Raw genomic sequence first — 7,204 nt, forward strand, 5'->3', positions numbered from 1 at the left:
TCTTAGAAATCTAGATAGCATGGTAACAGAAGAAATTTAATTGCAGTTAAATAATACCCATCTGAGCACAAACTAGATTAAACCACTCTTTTTTGGGCGTGGAGGTATAAATTATGAATATGTTGAATAAAGTATGTAAAATCATAGCATAACACTTATTTGGGAATTTCACAAAAGGTTTGGGAAATGTCATAATGAATAATCTGAGAATGGCAGATCTTTTCAGTTTCTTGTGTTTGTCTTAAGAGACTAACCACTGACAGTTGGAAAATTTGTCCATATTTCTCAGAGGTCCCCAGGAACCTCTAACAATCTCTTGGCTTCCAGACTCTTCAGATGTTCTAATTAAGTTGTATCTTGTACTTCCTGGAATGAATCCTCTCCCACCATCCTGGGGAGCGATGGGCAAAGCCAACACTCCCCTTTCTCTCTTCTCTTACCCTAGATTTCTCAGCAGAAGTACAATAAGTTAAGCTGGCAACCCCTCTTAACTATAGCTTCCTACCCTTCATGGGGAAATGGTCTTTCAAAATTAATGTTCCATTTATTTAGAGTAATTTTGATATGAAAATAAAACATGATTTATTTTTTAGTTTCGTTGATGTAATTATAGCTTTTGCTGACACCATGATTTTGTGGAAGGTGTAAGATGGTGAGTTGCCTGTGACTAGCCTACTAATCATACCACAGTAAAAGGGCCCTCTGGTGGGCATTATGATTTTTTTAAAAATCTACTTTGATAAAGTACAGTTTAAGTACAAAAATCTGCATTCTTTTAAAGTATACAATTAGATGACAGTTGAATATATTTCCATGAATCCACCACTGCAGTCATGATATGTAATATTTCTACTGCCGCCTAAAGATTACCTGTCTCAGTTTGCATCCACCCCTCCCTCTGCCCCCAGGCTCAGGCGATGACTGATCTGCCTGCTGTTGCTGTGTGTTAGTTTACGTTTTACAAAATTTTGTAAATGGGATCATACAACGTGGACTGTTTTTTCCCCTACCTTCTTTCACTCAGTGTAATGACTTTGAAATTCATTCGTCTTGCTGCATATATCAATAGTCCGCTGCTTTTCATTGCTGAGTGGAAACCTTTGTATGGAGACACTACAGCTTGTTTTCTATTCTCCTACGGAGGCAAACTTGGCTTGGTTCCAGCTTTGGGACTACTGTTGTATTAGTCTTTGAGTGAACATATTTTCAATTTGGGGGAGCAGGTAAATAGTTATGAGTAGAATGATTGGTGCTTAACTTTCTAAGAAACTGCCAAACAGTTTTCCAAAATACTTGTACCGTTTTTTAACCCCGTTACTAGTGTGTAAATAAGAGTTTTTAGTTGTTTCACATCATTTCCAAGATGTGATATCATCAATCTTTTAAAATTTTAGCCATTCTAATGTGTGTAGTGATTCCTCATGGTTTTAGTTTTTATTTCCCTGACAACTAGTGATGTTGAGCATCTCTTCATGTACTTAGTGGCCATTCATATTATTTCTTTGGTGAAGCGTTTGTTCAAAACTGTTTTGCCCATTTTAAAAAATGGGTAGTTTGTCTTATTATTGAATTGTAAGAGTTATTTCTATATTCTGAATACTATTTCTTTGTTGGATATACGTATTGTTAATATCTTCTTCCATTCTGTGGGTTGCCTTTTCACTTTATTTCTAATGTCTTTTTAAGAGCAAATGTTTGATGTTTTTAATTTTGAAAAGTCCCTCATAATTTTTGCTTTTATGGTTTGTGATTTTTCCTAAGAAATTATGCCTATCCAAAAGTTGCAGATATCTTCTATGTTTTCATCTATGACATTTATAGTTTTAGCTTTTGCTTTTAAGTCTATGATCCATTTTGAATTAGTTTTTGTGTATGCTGTGAGGCAAGGGTAAATATTCATTTTTTAAATGCAAATGTCTAGTTATTCTTTTTGTTTAAAAGACATTCTTTTCCCCATTGAATTACCTGGTATTATTATTTCTTTCTCTCTATTTGATTTGTCTTTGTTCTTCATTTTTTAGATTCTTTCAGTGGAAACTTAAGTCACCAACTTTAGACCTCTTTTCCCTCAACATAAGCATGTTCAGCTATAACTTTCCCTGTGAACACTTTCCCCTGCATACCATAAATTTTATTTACTTTATTTTAGTTTTAAAATAATTTTTAAAAAATTTATTGTGGTGACAAATCCAATAAGTTTTAAGTGTACAATTCAACAATAAGTCATATATATATTGCATTGTGTGTTTGCTGCCTGTAGTTAGATTTCTTTCTTGTCAGTACATATTTGATCCCTTTGACCCCATCTACCTCCCTCCTTCCCCCTTTCTCTCTGGTAACCACTAGTCCACTGTCCATGTCCATGAGTCCCTGTTTGTTTGTTATGTTTGTTTGTTGCTTTTAGATTTATATCTCACATATAAGTGATATCATGTGGTTTTCAAATTCTCTCTGGCTTATTTCAATTAGCATGATTATCTTGAGGTCCTTCCATGTCATTGCAAATGGCAGTATTTCATCTCTTCTTATGGCTGAGTAATATTCCATTGTATACATGTACCACAGCTTCTTTAGCCAGTCATCTATTGTAGGACACTTTGATTGCTTTCATGCCCTGGCCACTGTGAATAATGCTGCTGTGAACATTGGAGTGCATATATCTTTTCGGGTAAATGTTTCCAAGTCTTTTGGGTAAATACTTAGTAGAGGGATTGCTGGATCATATGGTAATTCTATTCTTAATTTTTTGAGGAACCTCCATACTGTTTTCCATAGTCACTGTACCAATTTACATTCCCACTAGCAGTGTATGAGGGTTTCTTTTTCCCCACAACCTCTCCAATACTTATTATTTGTCCTATTGATTATAGCTATTCTAACAGGTGTGAGATGGTATCTCATTGTGGTTTTGATTTGCATTTCCCTCATAGCTAGCGAAGTCAAGCATCCTTTCATATATTTGTTGGCCATTTGTATGTCTTGGAAGAAGTGTCTATTCAGGTCCTCTGCTCCTTTTTTAATTGGATTGTTTGTTTTTTGTTGTTGTTAATGAATTGTATGAGTTCTTTGTAAATTTTGGACATTAGGCCCTTATCGAAGGTGTTGCTTGAAAATATATTTTCCCATTCGGATGGTTGTCTCTTTACCTGGTTGGCGGCTTCTTTTGCTGTGCAGAAGAAGCTTTTTAGTTTGAGAACACATGCTCTTTCTTGGTGATTGTACCATGTGCACTTGAAAATAATTGTATTCTTCAGTTATTGATGGTCAAAGTGGTTGATAATGTTCTGATTCTCTTTTTTCTTCTTATTTTTTTAATTCAGTGTTCATCATTTTCTGAGAGAAGGGTGTTAAACTCTTCTATGATTGTACAATTATTTATGTCCCTTTAGTCCTGTCAATTTTTGTTTCATGTGCTTTGAGGGTCTGTTATGAGGCTCATATACATTTATGATTGTTATGTCTTCCCGATGAATTGACTCTTTTATCGTTATGAGTTTTTTCTCTTTATCTTTGGACTTACTCTTTGTCTTTAAGTCTATTCATATGATATTATTATAACTCTTTCAGATTTCTTATACTTACCATTTGCATGGTCTGTCTTTTCCCATCTAATTATTTTCAGTCTATCTCTGTCTTTATATTTAACACACATCTCTTGGAGATAACCTGTAAATGGATCTTGGTTTTTAATATATTCTGTTAAATATCTGTTGACTTGTAAGCTATTCCTTCTTACATTATTATTTTTTTTTTGGTGATTGCTTTAGAGATTATAATATATATCCTTAACTTATCATGATATAATTAGATTTAATATTGTACCATTTCACACAAAATATAGAAACCTTGCAAATTTTGAAGTATATTTATCATAAGTCCCACTGTCCTTTTTGTGTCTTATACCTATTTATATTATAAACTCAAAAGACAATTTATGAGTTAAATGGTCATATTTATTTTAAAGAAGTTAAGAGAAAGATATTTTATATTTACCTAGATAATAACTACTTCTGATGCTTATCATTCATTCATGAAGATTCATATTTTCCTCTGGAATTATTTCCCTTCAGCCTGAAGAACTTCCTTTAGTAACACACTGTGCAGATCTTCTCATGACAGCTTTTTTTTATGTTTCTCTTTCATCCTTTAAGAGTATTTTTGCTGAATATAGTATTTCTAGGTTGGCAGTTTTTTCTTTCATTACTTTAAAGATATTATTTGGCTATGACTTTGGATAAGAAATCTACAGTCATTGGAATCGTTTCTCCTATGTATGTATTGTTTCATTGTGTATGTAATGTTTCATTTTTTTCTGCCTGCTCTTACGATTTTCCTTTAGTTTTTAAAAATATTTTGACTCTGACATTTTTGAGTATAGTTTTCTTTGAATTTATCATGTTTTGGTTTCGCCGTGCTTCTTAAATCTGTAAATTTATTCCATTCACCAGATTTTGGGATTTTATGGTCATTTATCCTCAAATATTTTTTCTGCCCTATTTGTTCTTCATTTTCTTAAAATACAGTTACTGTATGCTAATATTTTGAAATTGGGACACATCTCAGATTCTTTGCATGTTTTTAAAATGTTTTATTTCTCTATTCTTTAGTTTGGATGATTTCTAATACTCTGGGCTCAAGTTCATTGATTTTTTTTCCTTCTCTTTCCCTACCCTGCCCCCTATTCTGCTTTTAAGCTTATGCAGTGAATTTTTTAATTTCAGATTTTTTCCAGTTCTATAATTTTTATTTCGTTCTTTTTTCTATTTTTTTTACTGTGATTTCCTATATTTTCACTCATTACGAGTGTACTTTTTTTAAAAAAATTATTTTTTAGTTTCAAGTATATAGTACATTGGTTAGACATTTATATAGTTTATAAGATGATCTTCCTAATTGTTCTTTCTCTTCTCTGGCTCTCTACCTAGCCAATACATTAATGCTAACTTCATTCCCTGTGTCGTGCTCCCCATCCCCATGACCATCTATCAACTACTAATTTGTACTTCTTTAACCCTTCACCCCATTCTCCTAGCTCCCAACCTCCCCTCCCCTCTGTCCATCTCCAGATTGTCCTCTATATTTGTGAGTCTGTTTTTGATTAGTTTGTTCTTTTTGTTCCTTAGATTCCACATATAAATTAAATCATATGGTATTTATCTTTCTCTGTCTGACTTATTTCACTCAGCATAATAACCTCTAGATCCATCCATGTTGTTGCAAATGGTAGGATTTCATTTTTTGATGGCTGAGTAATATTCCATTGTATATATGAACTTCTTTATCCAACTGTCTGTTGATGGACATTTAAGTTGTTTCCATATCTTGGCTATTGTACATTATGCTACCATGAATATTGAGGTGCATAGATCTTTACTAATTATTGTTTTGTTTTTCTTTGGGTAAGTACCCAGAAGTGTAATTTCTGGGTCAAAAGGTATAACCATTTTTAATTTTTCGAGAAACCTCCAGACAGTTTTCCATAACAGCTTTACCAATTTGCAATCCCACCATCAGTGTATGAGGGTTCCCTTTTCTCCACTTTTTTTCCTTTGTTGAATGTAGTTATTATAACTAATTCAAAATCTTTGTCTGAAAATTCCAAAATCTGCTTTGTATTGAGGTTAGCTTTAATTGGTTGTCTTTTTCTTTGAGAATGGATCAAATTTTCTTGGCCTTTTTTTTAAATGTGGAATAATTTTAGACTATATTCTTAACGTTGTAAATGTTATGCTGTGGAGGCTGTTTCTGTTATCTTTCTCTGAAGTTTGTTGATTTTCTTTTTTCCTTTCTAAGCAGGCATTTTAACTGTCGTGCCTGTGGTGATGGTGGTGGTGGCTCAGACCTCGTTTCAGGCTGTCTTTGGTCTTTCGTGTACATTTGTGGTTCAGGGGTCAGCCAGAGACTTGTGCAGTATTTATACAAAATTTGGGGTTCTCTGTTTCTCTTTTTTATAGGGTTTCTCCCTCACTCTTAGGTGGCTTTTGTTTCTTTGGACCATGATTTCTTCTGCCAGAAAGATGGCAGATTTTTCTATTGGAATTTTAGTCTCCACCTGCCGTGGTCCTGATGGGTGATGGCTCATGTCACAGTTTATAGTAATGTCGGTCTGTCTCATGCATACATGCTTCAGGGTCTTTCAGAGACTTGGGCAGAGGTTTTATATGAAATTTAATGTTCTCCTTCTCTGATTGTCTCCTTTCCAGGGGTCTCCCTTGCTGTCAGGTAGCTGTGGTGTCCCTGAGCTCCTTTCCCTGGTTTTTCTGGTTATTAAGAAGGTGGATTTTTTAAAACAGGAGTTTAGCTTTTTAGCACCACTGCCACGACTGTGGCTGTTCTCAGAACAAAACCACAAGGTTGAAACTCACCCCACCCTAGTCACTTCTTTCAAGTTTAGACTTCCCTTCCAAACATGTCAACTTTTGTTCATTTTCTAGAGCCCTCAGGTAGTTATTTTTATATGCTATCCAGAGTTTATAGTCATTATTTTGGGGAGGATTAATTTGTTAGAAGCTTACTCTTCCATTCCAGAAGTAGACTTTTCAATGCTTTCTTTTCCCAAGACCTACTTAACTTTTAAGTAGGGAGGTTTGATTAAATGAATTCATTTTTAACTAGTATGATCCCTTGAGGTTAAAATTACGTTTACCAAGGTAACCAGATTGCCTGTTTTTGGCTACCATGCTCGAGTGTTGAGGTCATTAAGAGAAGTACCGTGGTGTCTGCTAACATAGGAATGGCTCCCATCCTCCTTGCCTTTCCCTTTTCTGTTGTGTTTATCTCCTTTAGTCCTTTTAAACGAGGATGCTGCAGAATCCCCATTGAGTCTCTGACTTCATGCATACCACTTTGACAGAGGAAGCCCTATTCTTGGGTATACTCTGTGTACTATGCAGGGATGTCCCCTAGCTCTAAGTCCAGCAGGCTCTGAAATAGCCTGAAGGAAAGGAAAACAAGGTGATACTGCACAGAGCCCCAGCAGCAGCCTATAGGATGACTCTTCTCTTTATAACTGCCTCTACCTTCCCTTCATGTGTCATTCTTCCAAGTTTTCTTTCTCTTTGTTTGCTCATTCCTCTTCCTCTCCTTATTCTACTTATTGATTTTACTAAATTAATACTCAAAATGATATCTAAATAGTATCTGAGTAACTGTGCCCAGTTAGCATTCGGCACTGTTGACTGCCTCTTCCTAGAAACTCCTTGCT

The sequence above is a fragment of the Pteropus vampyrus genome, unplaced genomic scaffold (genome assembly GCF_000151845.1).
Source record: "Pteropus vampyrus isolate Shadow unplaced genomic scaffold, Pvam_2.0 Scaffold1, whole genome shotgun sequence".
In the NCBI taxonomy this organism is placed as follows: Eukaryota; Metazoa; Chordata; class Mammalia; order Chiroptera; family Pteropodidae; genus Pteropus; species Pteropus vampyrus.